The sequence below is a fragment of the Pseudophryne corroboree genome, chromosome 12, assembly GCF_028390025.1.
Source record: "Pseudophryne corroboree isolate aPseCor3 chromosome 12, aPseCor3.hap2, whole genome shotgun sequence".
NCBI lineage: Eukaryota > Metazoa > Chordata > Amphibia > Anura > Myobatrachidae > Pseudophryne > Pseudophryne corroboree.
Genome location: NC_086455.1, coordinates 67,333,802 through 67,355,883, shown reverse-complemented (window position 1 = coordinate 67,355,883; position 22,082 = coordinate 67,333,802). Strand labels below are relative to the sequence as shown.

Sequence of the window (22,082 nt, the reverse complement as noted above, 5' to 3'; positions counted from 1 at the left end):
TCAGTACATCAATGAAAGGGTTCTGGGAAAAATGGTGGCTTCCTACGAAGCAATCCCATTCGGCAGATTCCACGCAAGAACTTTCCAGTGGGACCTGCTGGACAAATGGTCCGGGTCGCATCTTCAGATGCATCAGCGGATAACCCTGTCACCAAGCACAAGGGTGTCTCTCCTGTGGTGGTTGCAGAGTGCTCATCTTCTAGAGGGCCGCAGATTCGACATTCAGGACTGGGTCCTGGTGACCACGGATGCCAGCCTGCGAGGCTGGGGGAGCAGTCACACAGGGAAGGGATTTCCAGAGCTTATGGTCAAGCCTGGAGACATCACTTCACATAAATATCCTGAAGCTAAGGGCCATTTACAATGCTCTAAGCTCAGCAAGACCTCTGCTTCAAGGTCACCCGGAGTTGATCCATTCGGACAACATCACGGCAGTCACCCACGTAAACAGGGTGACACAAGAAGCAGGAGGGCAATGGCAGAAGCTGCAAGGATTCTTCGCTGGGCGGAAAATCATGTGATAGCACTGTCAGCAGTGTTCATTCCGGGAGTGGACAACTGGGAAGCAGACTTCCTCAGCAGACACGACCTCCACCCGGGAGAGTGGGGACTTCACCCAGAAGTCTTCCACATGTTTATAAAACTCGACAAGTATTGCACCAGGTCAAGGGACCCTCAGGCAATAGCTGTAGACGCTCTGGTAACACAGTGGGTGTACCAGTCAGTGTATGTGTTCCCTCCTCTGCCTCTCATACCCAAGGTACTGAGAATCATAAGATGGAGAGGAGTAAGCACTATATTCGTGGCTCCGGATTGGCCAAGAAGGACTTGGTAACCGGAACTTCAAGAGATGCTCACGGAGGATCCGTGGCCTCTACCTCTAAGAAGGGACCTGCTCCAGCAAGGACCCTGTCTGTTCCAAGACTTACCGCGGCTGCGTTTGACGGCATGGTGGTTGAACGCCGGATCCTGAAGGAGAAAGGCATTCCGGATGAAGTCATTCCTATCCTGATCAAAGCCAGGAAGGATATAACCGCAAAACATTATCACCGCATTTGGCGAAAATATGTTGTGTGGTGCGAGGCCAGTAAGGCCCCGACGGAGGAATTTTCAACTAGGTCGATTCCTACATTTCCTGCAAACAGGAGTGTCTATGGGCCTGAAATTGGGGTCCATTAAGGTTCAAATTTCGGCCCTGTCAATTTTCTTCCAAAAAGAACTAGCTTCAGTCCCTGAAGTTCAGACGTTTGTAAAAGGGGTACTGTATATACAGCCTCCTTTTGTGCCTCCAGTGGCACCTTGGGATCTCAATGTAGTTTTTGGGTTCCAAAAGTCACATTGGTTTGAACCACTTAAATATGTGGAGTTAAAATATCTCACATGGAAAGTGGTCATGCTGTTGGCCCTGGCCTGGGCCAGGTGCGTGTCAGAATTGGCGGCTTTATAATGTAAAAGCCCTCATCTGATTTTCCATTCGGACAGGGCGGAATTGAGGACTCGTCCTCAGTTTCTCCCTAAGGTGGTTTTCAGCGTTTCACCTGAATCAACCTATTGTGGTGCCTGCGACTACTAGGGACTTGGAGGACTCCAAGTTGCTAGACGTTGTCAGGGCCCTGGAAATATAGGTTTCCAGGACGGCTGGAGTCAGAAAATCTGACTCGTTGTTTATTCTGTATGCACCCAACAACCTGGGTGCTCCTGCTTCTAAGCAGACTATTGCTCGTTGGAATTGTAGTACAATTCAGCTTGCACATTTCTGTGGCAGACCTGCCACAGCCAAAATCTGTAAAAGCCCATTCCACAAGGAAGGTGGGCTCATCTTGGGCGGCTGCCCGAGGGGTCTCGGCTTTACAACTTTGCCGAGCAGCTACTTGGTCAGGAGCAAATACGTTTGTAAAATTCTACAAATTTGATACCCTGGCTGAGGAGGACCTGGAGTTCTCTCATTTGGTGCTGCAGAGTCATCCGCACTCTCCCGCCCGTTTGGGAGCTTTGGTATAATCCCCATGGTCCTTACGGAGTCCCCAGCATCCACTAGGACGTCAGAGAAAATAAGAATTTACTTACCGATAATTCTATTTCTCGTAGTCCGTAGTGGATGCTGGGCGCCCATCCCAAGTGCGGATTGTCTGCAATACTGGTACATAGTTATTGTTACCAAAAAATCGGGTTATTGCTGTAGTGAGCCATCTTTTCTAGAGGCTCCTCTGTTATCATGCTGTTAACTGGGTTTAGATCACAAGTTATATGGTGTGATTGGTGTGGCTGGTATGAGTCTTACCCGGGATTCAAAATCCTTCCTTATTGTGTACGCTCGTCCGGGCACAGTATCCTAACTGAGGCTTGGAGGAGGGTCATAGGGGGAGGAGCCAGTGCACACCAGGTGACCTAAAAGCTTTTACTTTTGTGCCCAGTCTCCTGCGGAGCCGCTATTCCCCATGGTCCTTACGGAGTCCCCAGCATCCACTACGGTCTACGAGAAATAGAATTATCGGTAAGTAAATTCTTATTTTTTTTTGTCCAACCTCTTTTCCCTCTATGGGTGCCTGACACTGCACATCATGATAATTGGTCTTCCAAAATTCTAAAAAACCATTCTTCCTCAATTTAAACTGAATGCTTATCTCTAATTCTTTGTAGTCTGGTAATTTTCAAAAAGGGTACAATTAAGGTTTTTATTATTATTAGGTTTTTATTATTGTAATTTTCCCTTCTATAGTTTTCAAATTATCCTGTCTTTGCTAAATAATCAGTTCCATTAAATGAAATAAACAACTTTCTACTATTCCCGTTCCTTCTCAAATTCCTTAGTGGAGTCGGAAAAGGTAGATATTTTAGTTATTTTTAAACCCCTAGGGATCAGTTTGTGGGTCATGTACTTCTCAAGTGTAGTCACCTCCCACCATCATTTTCCCTCCTTTAGTAATAGCCTCTACATTTTTTTCATAATACTCGCTAAATCATCGTCCTCCAAGGAAATAGCATCACGATTTTCATCAATTTATTACACATGCTTTGTCTATTTTCTGTAATGGAAAACATGTTTTATGACTGCAGGATTAGTAGGCGCTATTGGATAATATGTATAGAATAACTGCAAACGGATTAGCACCCACCAAAATTGTACCCAGAGGCAGCTGAAAAGAGGATGCCCCGAGGGTGTTATCCTCACCCAAACACAGAATATGGAGAAAAATACAAGAATTGGGTATCTCTCTTTCTGTGTCTTCTAGTGTATTAGTATATAGATACGTCTCACTTAACTTCAGAAGGTGAAACTCTTCAAAATGTGCTTGAATCTTCACGATTACGTGCAGTAATTATAAAATGTATTCAGATAGTGAAACATGTGAAGACACAAAAGAAAGAATCTAGTGCAGCACATTCACAGGCAATATAAATCCTAAAATGCTTTTGTAGAACCACTGCCAAATGATGGAGCAACGGACAACATGAACAAATATGGATTTTTTTAAAAAAAAAACACACATTTTTAATAAAACAATTCACAGTGAAACATATCCTTGCAGGGATATAATGTTTTCTTTTTTATAGATGTTACATCCATTGAGAGGGAGAAGCAGCAGACTGACCAGATGAGGAGAAGATGGGGTGCCCACTTTTGGAGCTGATTTCTTCCTCTGGGATTTTGGAACATCAATACAGTTTCCTTAAGTACACCTTTAAACTCCGTAATCTAGTAGGAAGCTGACCTCATACATTTTCTGCATGTAACATTTATGAAAAACCATTTATATCCCTGTTTCGTTGTGAATTGTTTTATTAGAAGTTTTTGTTTGTTTTTTAAAAATCCAAATTTGTTCATCAATGTCCGTTGCTCCATTATTTGGTAGTGGTTCTTATGCCTACAAAAGCATTTTAGGATTTATATTGCCTGTGAATGTGCTGCACTAGATTCTTTCTTTTGTGTCTTCACATGTTTCACTATCTGGATACATTTTATAATTACTGCAAGTAATCGTGAAGAATCAAGCACATTTTGGAGAGGTTCACCTTCTGAAGTTAAGTGAAACTTATCTTTATACTAATACACTAGAAGGCCAGAAAGAGGGACACCCAATTCTTTAATCCCCCCCCACCCCCACCTACCTTGGCGGCCAATCCTCCTTTTCTAGATCTGCCCGGTCTCTCTTGCAGTGGGAGCCATTGAGGTGCACGACAAGGCTTCCATGATGCATGCATTGAAGAGATGGGATAGACTTTACACAATTATTTAATATCACGTTTCAATTGAACAATTGCATATGTTTGTTAAGGCGTACAAAAATGTTCTCTGTATATGTAGATTTGAGTTCAGTGGTCACAGCCCACCGCACCCCAACCTAGGGGTGGGGAGTACGTGAGTGCACCCCTATCCTGGGAATAGAGAGTGCGGTGGATTCTCTTGTGTGTATAATAGTGTTCATTTATAATTGGCCCATTTGTGATCATATCTCTCTCTCATGCACCCCTAATCTCATTTACTTTTAACCTTGGTCAGCTGCTGTTTAGGTGTGTTGGTGACTGTCTCACTTTGAAAGCCAGAAGTCAGTTGGCAGGTGAGCTTTAAACCAGGTAAACACACTTGTGTAGTTGTGTTGTTGACTGTCTTACCTTTTAAAAGCCATAAGTGTCGCAGGTAAGCTTTAAACCAGGTAAGCACCTTTTCCCCTATGAGACTGCAGTAGCCAGGTCCCTAAAAAATCTATGTGAAAGTTTATGTGATAGAGTAAGACTTGCAGTGAAATGGGGTCCCGTGGAGTGGGCCGCAAGCTTACATGCATTGTACGTTTCATAAACTAAAACCCCATTGTTTATTCAGATGTACAGATGGGTCCATGTTTATCTTGACCTTTAATAGGATTAACTGAGACTGGGCAGTCGGCTTAATCCCCTGCTGTAATGACTTAATCCCCTGCTGTATTGTTCTCTGTATTGTATTGCAGCTGAGAACAATAGATGAAGGGTTTATGTTAATAAACCATGTTGTGCCTAGGCGCAGCAAACTAGCCAAGATAACCGTGGACCCATCTGTATACTAACTAAGGCATTAAAGTGAATGAAGCAGCAAAGGAGAGTGCAGGGTTCTCTGTATATGTATATTTGAGTTTGGTGGTCACAGCCCACCGCACCCCAACCTAGGGGTGGGGAGTACGTGAGTGCACCCTTCTCCTGGGAATGGCGATTGCAGTGGATCCTCTACACACACACACACACACACACACACACACACACACACACACACACACACACACACACACACACACACACACACACACACATTTTCTTTTTTTATATTTTTTGAGACGTTACCTCTCAGGATATACTTAGAATAATAAATAATGTATTTCTTCTAGGTAAAATTATTGTTCTAATGGTTATGGTTACTGTTATTTTTAGTAACAACAAGTATATATTTCAAGCTGATCAATGAAATTTGTGTTCCATCAAATCAATTGTTTTTTGATAATGAGACAATGGAAAACAGGAAATTCAACTCGCTCTACCATTTGCACTAACCCTGGACTCTAGAATAAAACAATTCACACTCTAATTCTTCTAAATGATCCCTAACACATCTGACAGCTAAGATTTGTAGCAGGAGCTTCTGTTGGCTGTTTTATGCTTCCAGGCAACTCAAGAAAGATTTCAGTGAAATGTTAGCAGCAGCGGAGATTGATAAATTAAATCTCAGACTCACACAGGAATCAAAATCAAATATCTCTGTATGAGACAAAGACTCATAAAAAAAATAAAAAAAAAATGCAGACCTGCAGTAAATATGGTTTTGGTGACATCATGCTCCTACTTTCAGACGCTTGTATCCAGTTAATTAGTGAAGTACATGCAAATAGAATGGCAGAGGCAGCTTGGGCATCGACCAGTAGGTAGAGTGGAGCCAATTGGAGAAATTCCTTGATTTGCTACCCACACTAAAATATATATAGTTTAGTTATGTGGACAAGATTGTTTTACTATAAATGGATGGAGAGACTGCATTGTGTAGCAAGACCTGTTTAGCGATTGGCTGCTGAGCATTTATCTCCTGCAAAATAATTTGATTTGTCCACGTGAAATGTAGATGGTGGAAGCCAGGCTTCAGCTAGCACTTAATTTTTTTGTGTATTCTGTCTTTACTTTAAAAATACCAAAATGTACTGTAGTATTAATGCAAATTTGAGCAAATGTATCTGAGACATAGCTATAGGGGTATATTCAATAAGAGTCGGATCCATTTCGACATGCATTTGTCGGACTGGATCCAACAACCCCTATTCAATAGAGCCTAATCTGGCTGTTGGATCTGGCCAGTGTCACACAGGGAGCTACTGGAGCTGCACATTTTAGTAACCAGTGCCGCGCTGCAGGGAGAGAGATGCCTGGCCGGGGAACGGCTGTCAAGGTACCTCTTATCCCCCATAGCCGCCTCACTGCTCCCCGTAGCTGCCGCACCACTCCCCATAGCCCGCCGCACCACTCCCCTTCTCCTCACCTCAATCTGACTTATTTTAAAGTCGGATTTAAATTGTCGGAAAGGGGAGCAAAACCTGTCGGATTTGGCCCCGTTTACGACAGAAGCACGCAGATTGGCGGCTATTTCTCCGATCCACGTGTTTTCCGACAAGTTGGGATTCCTGACTTGTCAGAAAAAAAACTGCACTTTTTGAACAGGTCGGAACTTGTCGGAAAGACGGCAGCTTCCGACAGCTATTGAATACACCCCACAGGGCGGAATTCATTTTGGTGGGAGTTTGTAAAAGGTGATAAACTCGCACACTTCTCCTAGAAACTCACACACTTCGACATCATGCGTGCACCCGAGATTAGTACAATTCAATTAGAAATTAGATTTAGCACTACTCTTGTGAATTTTGTCCAAAAATCGAACTGGGATTATAGCATGAAAAAGTGGGGAGACTTTCATAGACCCCCAAAAAGTGACAACTTCATTAGCAGGAACATATACTGTAGAAGGCTGTTAGTGGACATAAGGTAAGTACTGTACCTTTTAAAAGGTGTCCAGTGGCTAATTTGTGCATTAAAAAAAAAAAAGAAAACATGAAATTATGTAAAAAGCTTCCTAATTTTGTTTCATTAACAAGGAGTTTAACAAACAATGCAAAAAAAAAAAAAAGTGATATGGGGTAATTTGAGACCACTTTTAATTTTTGTAAACAATGTAAAAAAATTATAAAATACAATCATTTTTCATTGAAATAAATACTAACAAAAAAGGTGATTTTAGGGTACATTGAGGCCATTCATTAAAGTTCACCCCCAAAAATGACATGTAATTATTGTTCCAAGTGAGCTAATTGAAAACTTCCAAATGCCGAATTAATCATTAGGTAGGTATCCAAGGGGTTCTGAAGCAAGCCACAACATTTGCACCTTAGAATAAAGATTTTCCCAACCTTTTCACTTGCTCAGGGAGGTGCAAACAGAACAGTAAAATATGGGCCCAGATTTATCAAGCCTTGGAGAATGATAAATTGCACAGTGATAAAGTACCAACCAATCAGCTTCTTACTGCCATGTTCCAGGCTGTGTTTGAAAAAATAAGAATTTACTTACCGATAATTCTATTTCTCGGAGTCCGTAGTGGATGCTGGGGTTCCTGAAAGGACCATGGGGAATAGCGGCTCCGCAGGAGACAGGGCACAAAAAGTAAAGCTTTTCCAGATCAGGTGGTGTGCACTGGCTCCTCCCCCTATGACCCTCCTCCAGACTCCAGTTAGGTACTGTGCCCGGACGAGCGTACACAATAAGGGAGGATTTTGAATCCCGGGTAAGACTCATACCAGCCACACCAATCACACCGTACAACTTGTGATCTAAACCCAGTTAACAGTATGATAACAGAGGAGCCTCTGAAAGATGGCTCCCTAAACAATAACCCGAATTAGTTAACAATAACTATGTACAAGTATTGCAGATAATCCGCACTTGGGATGGGCGCCCAGCATCCACTACGGACTCCGAGAAATAGAATTATCGGTAAGTAAATTCTTATTTTCTCTATCGTCCTAGTGGATGCTGGGGTTCCTGAAAGGACCATGGGGATTATACCAAAGCTCCCAAACGGGCGGGAGAGTGCGGATGACTCTGCAGCACCGAATGAGAGAACTCCAGGTCCTCTTTTGCCAGGGTATCAAATTTGTAGAATTTTACAAACGTGTTCTCCCCTGACCACGTAGCTGCTCGGCAGAGTTGTAATGCCGAGACCCCTCGGGCAGCCGCCCAAGATGAGCCCACCTTCCTTGTGGAATGGGCCTTAACAGATTTAGGCTGTGGCAGGCCTGCCACAGAATGTGCAAGTTGAATTGTGTTACAAATCCAACGAGCAATCGACTGCTTAGAAGCAGGCGCACCCAACTTGTTGGGTGCATACAGTATAAACAGCGAGTCAGATTTTCTGACTCCAGCCGTCCTTGAAATGTATATTTTTAAAGCTCTGACAACGTCCAACAACTTGGAGTCCTCCAAGTCGCTTGTAGCCGCAGGCACTACAATAGGCTGGTTCAGGTGAAACGCTGATACCACCTTAGGGAGAAAATGCGGACGCGTCCGCAGCTCTGCCCTATCCGAATGGAAAATTAAATAAGGGCTTTTATAAGATAAAGCCGCCAGTTCAGATACTCTCCTGGCGGAAGCCAGGGCCAGTAACATAGTCACTTTCCATGTGAGATATTTCAAATCCACATTTTTTAGTGGTTCAAACCAATGGGATTTGAGGAAATCTAAAACTACATTTAGATCCCACGGTGCCACCGGAGGCACCACAGGAGGCTGTATATGCAGTACTCCTTTGACAAAAGTCTGGACCTCAGGGACTGAGGCCAATTCTTTTTGGAAGAATATTGACAGGGCCGAAATTTGAACCTTAATAGATCCCAATTTGAGACCCATAGACAATCCTGATTGCAGGAAATGTAGGAAACGACCCAGTTGAAATTCCTCCGTCGGAGCACTCCGATCCTCGCACCACGCAACATATTTCCGCCAAATGCGGTGATAATGCTTCGCGGTGACTTCCTTTCTTGCCTTAATCAAGGTAGGAATGACTTCTTCTGGAATGCCTTTTCCTTTTAGGATCTGGCGTTCAACCGCCATGCCGTCAAACGCAGCCGCGGTAAGTCTTGAAAGAGGCAGGGACCCTGTTGAAGCAGGTCCCTTCTCAGAGGTAGAGGCCACGGATCGTCCGTGACCATCTCTTGAAGTTCCGGGTACCAAGACCTTCTTGGCCAATCCGGAGCCACTAGCATCGTTCTTACTCCGCTTTGCCGTATGATTCTCAATACCTTTGGTATGAGAGGCAGAGGAGGAAACACATACACCGACTGGTACACCCAAGGTGTTACCAGCGCGTCCACAGCTATTGCCTGCGGATCTCTTGACCTGGCGCAATACCTGTCCAGTTTTTTGTTGAGGCGAGACGCCATCATGTCCACCATTGGTCTTTCCCAACGGTTTATTAGCATGTGGAAAACTTCTGGATGAAGTCCCCACTCTCCCGGGTGAAGATCGTGTCTGCTGAGGAAGTCTGCTTCCCAGTTGTCCACGCCCGGGATGAACACTGCTGACAGTGCTATCAAGTGATTTTCCGCCCAGCGAAGGATCCTGGCAGCTTCTGCCATTGCACTCCTGCTTCTTGTGCCGCCCTGTCTGTTTACATGGGCGACTGCCGTGATGTTGTCCGACTGGATCAACACCGGTCTTCCTTGAAGCAGAGGTTCCGCCTGGCTTAGAGCATTGTAGATTGCTCTTAGTTCCAGAATGTTTATGTGAAGAGACTTTTCCAGGCTCGACCACACTCCCTGGAAGTTTCTTCCTTGTGTGACTGCTCCCCAGCCTCTCAGGCTGGCGTCCGTGGTCACCAGGATCCAATCCTGTATGCCGAATCTGCGGCCCTCCAATAGATGAGCCCTCTGCAACCACCACAGAAGAGATACCCTTGTCCTTGGAGACAGGGTTATCCGCAGGTGCATCTGAAGATGCGACCCTGACCATTTGTCCTACAGATCCCTTTGGAAAATTCTTGCATGGAATCTGCCGAATGGAATTGCTTCGTAAGAAGCCACCATTTTTCCCAGGACTCTTGTGCATTGATGCACAGACACCTTTCCTGGTTTTAGGAGGTTCCTGACCAGGTCGGATAACTCCTTGGCTTTTTCCTCGGGAAGAAAAACCTTTTTCTGAACCGTGTCCAGAATCATCCCTAGGAACAGCAGACGAGTTGTCGGCATTAATTGGGATTTTGGAATATTCAGAATCCATCCGTGCTGCTTTAGCACCTCTTGAGATAGTGCTAATCCCATCTCTAGCTGTTCTCTGGACCTTGCCCTTATTAGGAGATCGTCCAAGTATGGGATAATTAATACGCCTTTTCTTCGAAGAAGAATCATCATCTCGGCCATTACCTTTGTAAAGACCCGAGGTGCCGTGGACAAACCAAACGGCAGCGTCTGAAACTGATAGTGACAGTTTTGTACAACGAACCTGAGGTACCCCTGGTGTGAGGGGTAAATTGGAACGTGGAGATACGCATCCTTGATGTCCAAGGATACCATAAAGTCCCCTTCTTCCAGGTTCGCTATCACTGCTCTGAGTGACTCCATCTTGAACTTGAACTTCTTTATGTACAGGTTCAAGGACTTCAGATTTAGAATAGGCCTTACCGAGCCATCCGGCTTCGGTACCACAAATAGAGTGGAATAATACCCCTTCCCTTGTTGTAGAAGAGGTACCTTGACTATCACCTGCTGAGAGTACAGCTTGTGAATGGCTTCCAAAACCGTCTCCCTTTCGGAGGGGGACGTTGGTAAAGCAGACTTCAGGAAACGGCGAGGTGGATCTGTCTCTAATTCCAACCTGTACCCCTGAGATATTATCTGCAGGATCCAGGGATCTACCTGCGAGTGAGCCCACTGCGCGCTGTAATTTTTGAGACGACCGCCCACCGTCCTCGAGTCCGCTTGAGAAGCCCCAGCGTCATGCTGAGGCTTTTGTAGAAGCCGGGGAGGGCTTCTGTTCCTGGGAAGGAGCTGCCTGTTGCTGTCTCTTCCCTCGACCTCTGCCTCGTGGCAGATATGAATAGCCCTTTGCTCTCTTATTTTTAAAGGAACGAAAGGGCTGCGGTTGAAAAGTCGGTGCCTTTTTCTGTTGGGGAGTGACTTGAGGTAGAAAGGTGGATTTCCCGGCTGTAGCCGTGGCCACCAAATCTGATAGACCGACTCCAAATAACTCCTCCCCTTTATACGGCAAAACTTCCATATGCCGTTTTGAATCCGCATCGCCTGTCCACTGTCGCGTCCATAAAGCTCTTCTGGCCGAAATGGACATAGCACTTACCCGTGATGCCAGTGTGCAGATATCCCTCTGTGCATCACGCATATAAAGAAATGCATCCTTTATTTGTTCTAACGACAGTAAAATATTGTCCCTGTCCAGGGTATCAATATTTTCAATCAGGGACTCTGACCAAACTACCCCAGCACTGCACATCCAGGCAGTCGCTATAGCTGGTCGTAGTATAACACCTGCATGTGTGTATATACTTTTTTGGATATTTTCCATCCTCCTATCTGATGGATCTTTAAGTGCGGCCGTCTCAGGAGAGGGTAACGCCACTTGTTTAGATAAACGTGTTAGCGCCTTGTCCACCCTAGGAGGTGTTTCCCAGCGCTCCCTAACCTCTGGCGGGAAAGGGTATAATGCCAATAATTTCTTTGAAATTATCAGCTTTTTATCAGGGGCAACCCACGCTTCATCACACACGTCATTTAATTCTTCTGATTCAGGAAAAACTATAGGTAGTTTTTTCACACCCCACATAATACCCTGTTTAGTGGTACCTGTAGTATCAGCTAAATGTAACGCCTCCTTCATTGCCAAAATCATATAACGTGTGGCCCTACTGGAAAATACGGTTGATTCGTCACCGTCACCACTGGAATCAGTGCCTGTGTCTGGGTCTGTGTCGACCGACTGAGGCAAAGGGCGTTTCACAGCCCCTGACGGTGTTTGAGGCGCCTGGACAGGCACTAATTGATTGTCCGGCCGCCTCATGTCGTCAAACGACTGCTTAAGCGAGTTGACGCTATCCCGTAATTCCACAAATAAAGGCATCCATTCTGGTGTCGACCCCCTAGGAGGTGACATCCCCATATTTGGCAATTGCTCCGCCTCCACACCAATATCGTCCTCATACATGTCGACACACACGTACCGACACACAGCAGACACACAGGGAATGCTCTACACGAAGACAGGACCCACTAGCCCTTTGGGGAGACAGAGGGAGAGTCTGCCAGCACACACCAAAAAAAAAAGCGCTATATATGACAGGGATAGCCTTATAATAAGTGCTCCCTTATAGCTGCTTTATATATATCAAAATATTGCCATTAAATTTGCCCCCCCTCTCTGTTTTACCCTGTTTCTGTAGTGCAGTGCAGGGGAGAGACCTGGGAGCCGTCCTGACCAGCGGAGCTGTGAGAGGAAATGGCGCCGTGTGCTGAGGAGATAGGCCCCGCCCCTTTTCCGGCGGGCTCGTCTCCCGCTATTTTGTGAATCCAGGCAGGGGTTAAACATCTCCATATAGCCTCTGGGGGCTATATGTGAGGTATTTTTAGCCTTTTAATAGGTTTTCATTTGCCTCCCAGGGCGCCCCCCCCCAGCGCCCTGCACCCTCAGTGACTGCGTGTGAAGTGTGCTGAGAGGAAAATGGCGCACAGCTGCAGTGCTGTGCGCTACCTTTAGAAGACTGCAGGAGTCTTCAGCCGCCGATTCTGGACCTCTTCTTACTTCAGCATCTGCAAGGGGGCCGGCGGCGCGGCTCCGGTGACCATCCAGGCTGTACCTGTGATCGTCCCTCTGGAGCTGATGTCCAGTAGCCAAGAAGCCAATCCATCCTGCACGCAGGTGAGTTCACTTCTTCTCCCCTCTGTCCCTCGTTGCAGTGATCCTGTTGCCAGCAGGAATCACTGTAAAATAAAAAACCTAAGCTAAACTTTCTCTAAGCAGCTCTTTATGAGAGCCACCTAGAATTGCACCCTTCTCGGCCGGGCACAAAAATCTAACTGGAGTCTGGAGGAGGGTCATAGGGGGAGGAGCCAGTGCACACCACCTGATCTGGAAAAGCTTTACTTTTTGTGCCCTGTCTCCTGCGGAGCCGCTATTCCCCATGGTCCTTTCAGGAACCCCAGCATCCACTAGGACGATAGAGAAATGACAGTTTGGAGCTGACTGGTTGGTACTTTATCACCGTGCTATTTATCACTCTCCAAGGCTATTCTGATAAAGGAATGTGAGTTTGGAATAGTATTGCAAATGTAATTTTCATTCCATGTAAATTTGCCATGAATCTGCCACATGGGACCACACTCATATCTAATTGAATTCCCCATAAAGTGAGAAGTTTTAATAATCCCATTTATAAAGCAATCATTGACATGCGTCATTGTCTACTTAACTGCAGTAATGTTTGCCAGTATTCTTAATTCTACTCAGTGGCGTAACTACCCAGGGTGCATGGGGTGCAGCTGCTATGGGGCCCTGGCTGCTTCCAGGGCCCACAGCTCCCCATGCACCCTGCCACTGGATACCTCTGAGGACTGCCCACAGCTCCCCCTTCACCCCCGGCCGCAGTGCAGCGATTCGCGAGTATTTAGGGGAAGGGCCTAATGCCGTGAAGTACCGTCCCCATCAGAGGCCTGTGCAGTAACCAGGTAATGTCTCTCCTGCTAAATCCCACTCCATCACTCTCTCTTCCCCCTCTCTCTACTGTTCACTCCTCTCTCTCTCTCTCTCCTGCTCACTCCCCCTCTCTTTCCCCTTCTATCCTGCTCACTTCCTCTCTCTCTCTCCTCCTCACTCCACCCACCATACTCCCTCTCCCACTCTTTCTCTGTCTCCTGCTCACTCCCCGCTCCCTCTCTCCCCCTCTCACTCCCCCTCCCTCTCTCTCTCTCCTGCTCACTTCCCCTCCCTCTCTCTCCTGCTCACTCCCCCTTCCTACCTATCTCTTCCATTCTCTATTCTGCTCACCCCCACTCTCTCCCTGACACTCTCTCTCACTCTCTCCCTGACACTGTTTTCTTTCTCCCTATCTCTCTCTCTCCATGATGCTGCCTCTTTCTCTGACACTTTTTTCTCTCTCTTTCCCTGACACACACACACTCTCTCTCTCTCTGCCTGACACCGCCTTTCTCTCCCTCTGCCTCTCTCTGACACTATCTCGTTCCCCTCTCTTTCTCTCCCTTCCTAATACTCTCTCCCTCTTTCCCACTTGCTCCCTTCCCTCTCTCTTTTGATCCCCCTTCTCTTTTTTTCTCCAACACTGTGTCTCTCTCTCTCTACCCCTGAAACAGTCTCTCCATCTCTCTGTACCTGACACTCATCCTGACACTGTATTTCTCTCTCGCGTGCACTATTTCTCTCTCTCTCCCTGACACTGTAATTTCATCTCTCTCTCTCTCTGACACTGTAACTGCATCTCACTCTCTCTCCCTGACACTGTTTCTATCTCCCTGGCACTTTCTCTCTCTCTCCCTGACAACCCCCCCCCCCCTCTTTTTCTCTCTCTCGTTCTCACCTTGACACCTTTTACTTGTCTGGCTCTTTCTCTCAGTGATTCTCTCACTCTCTCATTCCCCTCTCTTTCTCTTTCCCTCCCTCCCTAATACACTCACTCCACTCACACCCCTCCATCTCTCTTTTACTCCTCCTACCTCTCTCTCACAAACCCTCTCTCTCCCTGATGTCCTGTCTCTCCCCTCTCATCCCTTTCTTTCTCCCTGAAATCCTCTCTCTTTCTTGCTCCTTTCTCTTTCATTCATTCTCTTTTTCCATGAAACCCTCCTCTCTCTCTCTTTCTTGCTCCTCTATCTCTGTCTCCCCCTGACACCCTCTTTGGCTCACTCTCACTGCCCTCGCACTCTTTCCCTTGCTCCTCTAGCAGTATTGTAGTGTCAAGGGGGGGGGGGGTGGTCTTTCAAGATTTTGCTATGGGGCCCACACAGTTCTAGTTACACCCCTGATTCTACTGTACTTCTTTTATCATCAGATCCCACGTGATGATTTTTTTGTAGGAAGTAGCCCATAAGCTGCAATCGCCAACACTTTCTAATGATGGTGTTGGCTATCGGGCAAAGCTATGGCGTTTTCCAAAGATTGATACATGCAACCATATTGCAGTCCCATAGTGACCTATGGGGACTGCTGTGAAAAGGGGCCATGGCAAGTATCGGAACTATCTGCTGAGGATCCCATTAGTATACATGGGGATCCATAACTGATGCACATGTTTACCTTTGATGCATCTTGCCCATAATCACAATGGAGGAAGGACACTAAAAGGAGGCATATGGAAGTGGACAGGTAGAGTAAGCAGCACAGGGGAAGTTTGCAGTGTGCTCCCTTATTAGGTAAAAGAGAATACGTACAGGAGACCAGCAGATGGGGTGCCAGCTCTCATTATACCTACAGCGGCATCCAGTCAGCTGGGATCCCAACAACGAGGCAGCAAGCCAGCTGCACTGGCCAAGTTTCAGGAACGGTGGCAAGATTAACTTACCACAAGTTATATTCCCACTCAGGTGGTGGCATGGATTCACCACCCGAGTGGAAATACCATGCTGCGGTCAGGATTCCGACCGCTGGCATTATGCCCAAAGATACAAATTTTTTTTTACACTATAAGGAAATTGCGCTGCCAAGCTGCAGGTCAATGGACACTTAGAAGTGGGATGTTACCCTCATCCCCAGAAAGAACACTTAAAGCTACCAAAATTTCCAAGTGTCCTCTTTCCTGCGCTCCCCTTAATTTGAAACAACAAACAGAGAGGGGGAATCTCTACTTATCTTAAGTCAGATGTTTCTCTCTCAGTTATCCACCTTCTTCATACCCTCATATACTGTCAAACGAGGCGTATGTTTTTTCAGAAGTGGTACATGCAGGGGCGGATCCAGAAAAAAATTACAGGGGGGGGCACCATAAGGGACGTGGCTTCGTTGGAATGGGCGTGGCTTCGTTGGAATGGGCGTGGTATTGCAGGAAAAGACTACCTTATACCCCAGTTTTGCAACCTGCACGCCCAGACGTTGGCCACCACAGAAAAGAAAAATAATCCTGATTCATGCCCCTTACATTATTTGTCATTTTTCCTCCTTATAGTAATGCCCAGTATACATTATTCCACATACTGCAATGGCCCTTAGACATTATTCCACACACAATAATGCACATGACACAATATGCACACACTGTAATGCCCCAGACACATTATGCCACACACCGTAATGCCTGTGACACATTATGACAGGAATCGCAATGCCCGTTATACATTATGCTACACACTGCACTGCCCCTGATACATTATAGCACATACAATGTCTGGGACACATTATGCCACACACTGCAATGACCTTGAGACATTATACCACAATGCCCGTGATATAGTATACCATACACCGTAATGCCTGTGACACATACCGCAATGCCCGTTATACCCTATGCCACACACCGCAATGCCCGTTATATATTATGCCACACTGTAATAACCCTGAGACATTATACCACATACCACAATGCCCGTGATATAGTATACCACACACCGTAATGCCTGACACATTATGACACACACCGCAATGTCCGTGATACATTATGCCACACACTGCAATGACCCTGAGACATTATACCACATATCACAATGCCAGCGATAGAGTATACCATACACCGTAATGCCTGCGACACATTATGACACACACCGCAATGTCCGTGATACATTATGCCACACACCGTAATGCCCATTACACATTAAGTCCTACAGTAAGGCTTCTAATTACTTTTCAAATACCTGCTCGTTGTCAGGGGTTTCATGCACTGGGTGTCATGCTCGTTGCCAGGGGTTTCATGCTCTTGGTTCCATGCACGGTGCCAGGGGTTTTCATGCTCAGGGTGTCATGCTCGTTGCCAGGGGTTTCATGCACTGGGTGTCATGCTCGTTGCCAGGGGTTTCATGCACTGGGTGTCATGCTCGTTGCCAGGGGTTTCATGCACTGGGTGTCATGCTCGTTGCTAGGAGGTAGTCCTTGTTGCTAGGGCTGTGCTCCCAGTGCCACATGTCCCCAGTGCCAGATATTCCCCCACGGTGCCAGGCACTCACATGCCCCCAGTGCCAAATATAGCCCCCCCGCATGTGCCAGGTACACATATACCCCCAGTGCCAGATATTCCCCAACAGTGCCACATATGCCCCCAGTGCTATATATGCCCCCATTGCCACATATGCCCCAGTGCCAGATATTCCCCCCCTAGTGCCACATATGCCCCCAGTGCCAGACAATGCCCCAGTGCCAGATATCCCTTCCCTGCCAGTTATTCCCCCCAGTGCCAGATATCCCCCCCCAGTGCCACATATGCCCCCAGTGCCAGATATCCCCCCCCCCAGTGCCAGATATGCCCCCAGTGCCAGATATTCCCCCCAGTGCCATATATGTCCCCAGTGCCAGATATTCGCCCCCCCCCCTCCCTGCAAATATGCCCCCAGTGCAGGATATTCCCCCCCAGTGCGTCCCCCGTCCCCCCCCTTCCTCCGCCGCTGCTCCCCCCGCTCCCCTGCTGTTGGGAGGGACACGGAGGGCACAGTGCACGCCTCCCTGTGTCCCTCCTGGGTCTCCGGCGGCCGCGGGTCACTGTAATAAAGGAAGTGCTCACGAACGGCACTTCCTTTATGAGACCAGCGGCCGCCGGAGACACAGGAGGGACACAGGAGAGGCGCGCACTGTGCCCTCCGTGTCCCTCCTAACAGCAGGGGACGAAACGAGACCGCAGACTGACATGCGGACACTCGTCCGCATGTCAGTCTGCACTAAAAATGACAGGGGGGGCACGTGCCTTGGTGCCCCCCCCCCCCCTAAATCCGCCACTGGGTACATGCAAAAGAGAGGTCGGGAAAAGCACTCTAGTGTATTAACTTTTTAACAGTTAAACAGCAATCATTTCCAAAATATGGAATTTAGTGACAAGAAGTATTTATGATAAAAAATATCTGTTTAATAGTCCAGAAATAATTCAAGTGATAAAATCCAAGCATAGAATCTTCACCACATGGACAAAAAGATTTTCATATCCAAACAATGTATGAGGGTGGCTTCCTACCAGATTTTGGATTTCTGAAGTGCACCAAATTTATGGCTGTATTGATGTTTTCAACGTCCCCGGGAACGGTCAGCTCCAAGCAATGGGCACCTCGTCCTCTCCTCGTCTGGGTGATCAGCCACCAAGTGTAGTAAATTATCCAACGCGTTTCGATCAATCCGTTGATCTTTTTCAAGGCATGTCCATCTGGCCCCTCATCCCAGCTATTTATACCCTTATGGATTGATAATCCCAAATACTGGGAGGAGCCACTCTCATTTACAATTCAATATATATATACATGATATGATCATCCTATCATCTAATCTAACATAGGCATTCTATTCTAAATGATACAGTGTATCCAATCTGTAAAAAACCGCTAGTTAAAAAGCATTTTTATATTAAAAAACCATAAAAATTAAAAAATTCCGCGACCGGAAGTGCTGTATGCACTCCTGTCCCTTTCCGCGTTTGCTTTATTGTAAAGTTCCACCTTGCAGTTTGCGATGAAAGGGTCCCAGCATAACTTCCGGTCACATGACCGTTCACTCTGCTGGTTCCCATCGATAGAAAACTTCCGGTCACATGACGTGTCCGGAATTATAGCCGCCGCCATTTTTGTAAGTCCGAAATAAACCATTCGGCATTCAGTGCTTCTTGCCAACAATACATATATATATAATACATTTGCAAGTGTGAGTGTAATCTTCTTTTTGGTATGGTAGCACTAGTAATTTGGATATAAAGACTGATCCTTTTAACGGAGTACGTCCGGTCACGTGACCTGACCAGAAGTCCCCTTACGGCCATCTTTCTAATTCCAAAATCTATTGTTACAGCACAGAGACAAATAGTAAAGATGAAAACATATAGGCAACTTATAATATTACAACATTAGTGTAATATTACCTTATATACATATAATGCTTGTTGTGTATGATCTGATAAAATCAATAAAATGATTGGATATCTTATCCTACCATCCACATGAATGGGAGGAATTCTAAAATCGCCACAGTATTTAATAAATATTCAACAAAAACCAATTAAAATCTAGTAAATAATGATCTAAATAGTGAAAAAATAATGCAATCCTATACATATATCACTTATTTTCTCAAGGTCATGTGTTGATGACGACCCGTCTTCTTTAACACTTAAAATGATTTACGTCCATAAATCCTCTCTTCCAAAATCATGTGATGAAAAAGGGGTTAATGTAGTCTGAAATTTTGTTGTTTCTCTGATAAAGGAAAGAGATAAGAGGAAATTTGAACGAAAAGAATGTTATTCAGGCATTATGTGATAATAGATCTCATATTTTATCTTAAAGGGACATGTTCTCAATTGAGAAACCACCTGACCTCAAAGTCTTTGTTTAAGCCCCCCGGAATCAAGGTTTTCAAAGAGTGTATATATTGCATCTCGGTTTTTGCTAAGGTTGCTGCTACATTATTGCATCTCCAGCTCCCTTTTACCTGTTTTAGTGCACCAAATTTTGTCAAGTGTTTCATATCCTGATTATGGATTTTTTTGAAGTGGGCTGAAAGTGCATGCGATTCGACACCATTCTTAATGTTACGTAGGTGTTCCGCATATCTGACTTTCAGGTTTCTGCTGGTTCTGCCGATGCAGAATAGATCACAGCTGCATCCCAAGAAATATACTACATTTACAGAGGTACAAGTTATAAATTCCTCGATCTTAATATTCTGACCATTTATATCTACCTCTGTACATTTGTTGGTGCCCCTGACCAATTTACACATACGACAGACTCCACATCGATAAAAGCCTTTCGAAAGGGTACGAACATTAGCCTTAGGGGGTGAGTAGGCACTCCTTACTAGTTTGTCTTTTATATTCTTAGCTTTTCGATAAATGAATTGGGGCCGTTCCGGGAGTAATTTCTCCAATAGCGGATCCCCTTTCAAAATTTGCCAATGATTTCTAAATATATTTTCTATTTGTTTATGTTGCACATTGAAGTTTGTAATAAAAGCCATGGAATGGTCTTTTTTCTTCAATGCACTTGACGCTTCCCTTGGAGTAAGTAAATCTACTCTATCTACATTAGCACACTTGATTTTAGCTCTCTCAATGCTCTTTTGACTATACCCACTTTTTTTAAACTTTTCCACCATTATCTCTGCTTGTTCTTCATATATTTTATTATCGGTGCAGTTCCTTTTGAGTCTTTGCAGTTGACTGCTTGGTATAGACTCCAACCAATTGTCATGGTGGCAACTGGTCGTGTGGATGTATACCCCTGAGTCCGTTGGTTTCGTGTAATTACGAGTTTTCAGTGAACCATTCTCTACATAGATATTCAGATCTAAAAAGTTAACACTGCTACGACTAATTTCAAATGTCAAGAGGATGTTATACTCGTTTTTATTCAAATGTTCGCAGAAAAGGGCGAGAGTTTCTCTATCTCCTCTCCAAAGAAAAATAATATCGTCAATGTACCTTGACCAGGATACTAGGTTCGCCCCGAATTGATTATTCTGCCAGACATGTTGGTCCTCCCACATGCCCATAAACATGTTGGCATAACTCGGGGCGAACCTGGTACCCATGGCTGTTCCCACTTTCTGAATGTAGAAACAGTCCTTGAAATGGAAATAATTATTGCGTAAAATAAAATCTACTCCTTTAACCAAAAGATCACACAGGTCCGACCCATAATCACTATCTTCTAAGTATGAAATAACCGCTTCTACCCCTAAGTCATGATTAATAATCGTATACAGCGAGCTCACGTCCGCTGTAACGATATAACAGTTTTCATCCCATTGTATATTTTTTAAGACATTCAGGGCGTCTCTTGTGTCTTTCAAATGGGAGCGGTTTTTTAGTACCAAAGGCTGCAAATGAAAGTCAATGAACTCTGACATGTTTGCAGTCACAGAGTTTATCCCAGATACTATAGGTCTACCGGGGGGATTTTTTATATCTTTGTGAACCTTCGGTAAGATGTAGATAACCGGTATACTGGGATCTGTAGGTATCAGAAACTGGCCCTCTATTTCCGTAATGGTGCCTTTATCTACATAGGTCTTGACTAATGATGTGAAATTGCCTAAAATTCTTTTAGTTGGATCCCTTTTAGTTTTTCATATGTATGGCAGTCATTTAACTGTCGTAGTACTTCTATCTCGTATTTGTCAATGTCCATTAATACAACTCCACCACCTTGATCTGTGGGTTTTAGGTAGGGTTGAATATGGACTTTGGTTTAAATGATCTTTCAGAGGTATTTTCTTCCCCTAGATCTTTCTCTACTTCTGGTTTACAAGCAAAAAATCTTTTTAATGACAGTTTTCTAATGTATTTCTGGAGATCCACATATACATCGAACTTGTTCAATTTCCTACCAACTATGTGTGGGGATACTCCCTCCTCCCATTCCCTAGTTCATATTTGTTTCTCTCTCTTTTTGGCATGTCATTTTCCTCTCTATCTCCAGGGGTATGTCTGTATATATCTCTGGAGTAGATTCTCCCTCTATTTGGCCTCCATCTAGGTGGTGACCTATGAACTAGGGAATTGGAGGAGGGCAGAAACATCACCTCGCATTAGAAACAACCCCAATAGTTCAAATAATTCCCATCATGAATATAACCGTTATAGTCGTTTTCAGAACAGAGATTCTTTTTTAGAGAATGGGAGGAGGGAGTATCCCCACACATAGTTGGTAGGAAATATAGAGGAAAACGAGGGGGAAGGAAAGGAAGATTAATCAGGAACAAAAAACCAAAAAAGAGAAAATGAAGGAAGATTAATGATATCAGTGAGACACCACCAGGAGGGGAGACCCCCAGTGTGGAAAATAAGGTGAAAATCTTTAACTTAAGTAAACACATATTAGAAGAATCAGAGATCTCATTACTTACAAAAGGATTGAAATTTGCTCCGGCAGCTAAATTGAACAAGT

At 45.1% G+C, this 22,082-nt stretch overlaps 1 protein-coding gene across 2 annotated transcripts in view; it reads left to right on the top strand.

Annotated features, from left to right (window-relative positions):
- TUNAR (TCL1 upstream neural differentiation-associated RNA) overlaps nt 1-22,082 on the top strand; it is a 112,486-nt gene that overhangs the window by 51,110 nt on the left and 39,294 nt on the right. The window contains exon 2 of one of the 2 annotated variants that reach the window (XM_063946829.1): nt 3,556-4,559. The exons of the other annotated variant lie outside the window; for it this stretch is intronic. The gene's annotated coding sequence lies outside the window, so the exon portion shown is untranslated. The remainder of the gene's footprint in view (nt 1-3,555; nt 4,560-22,082) is intronic. 2 annotated transcript variants of the gene reach the window in all.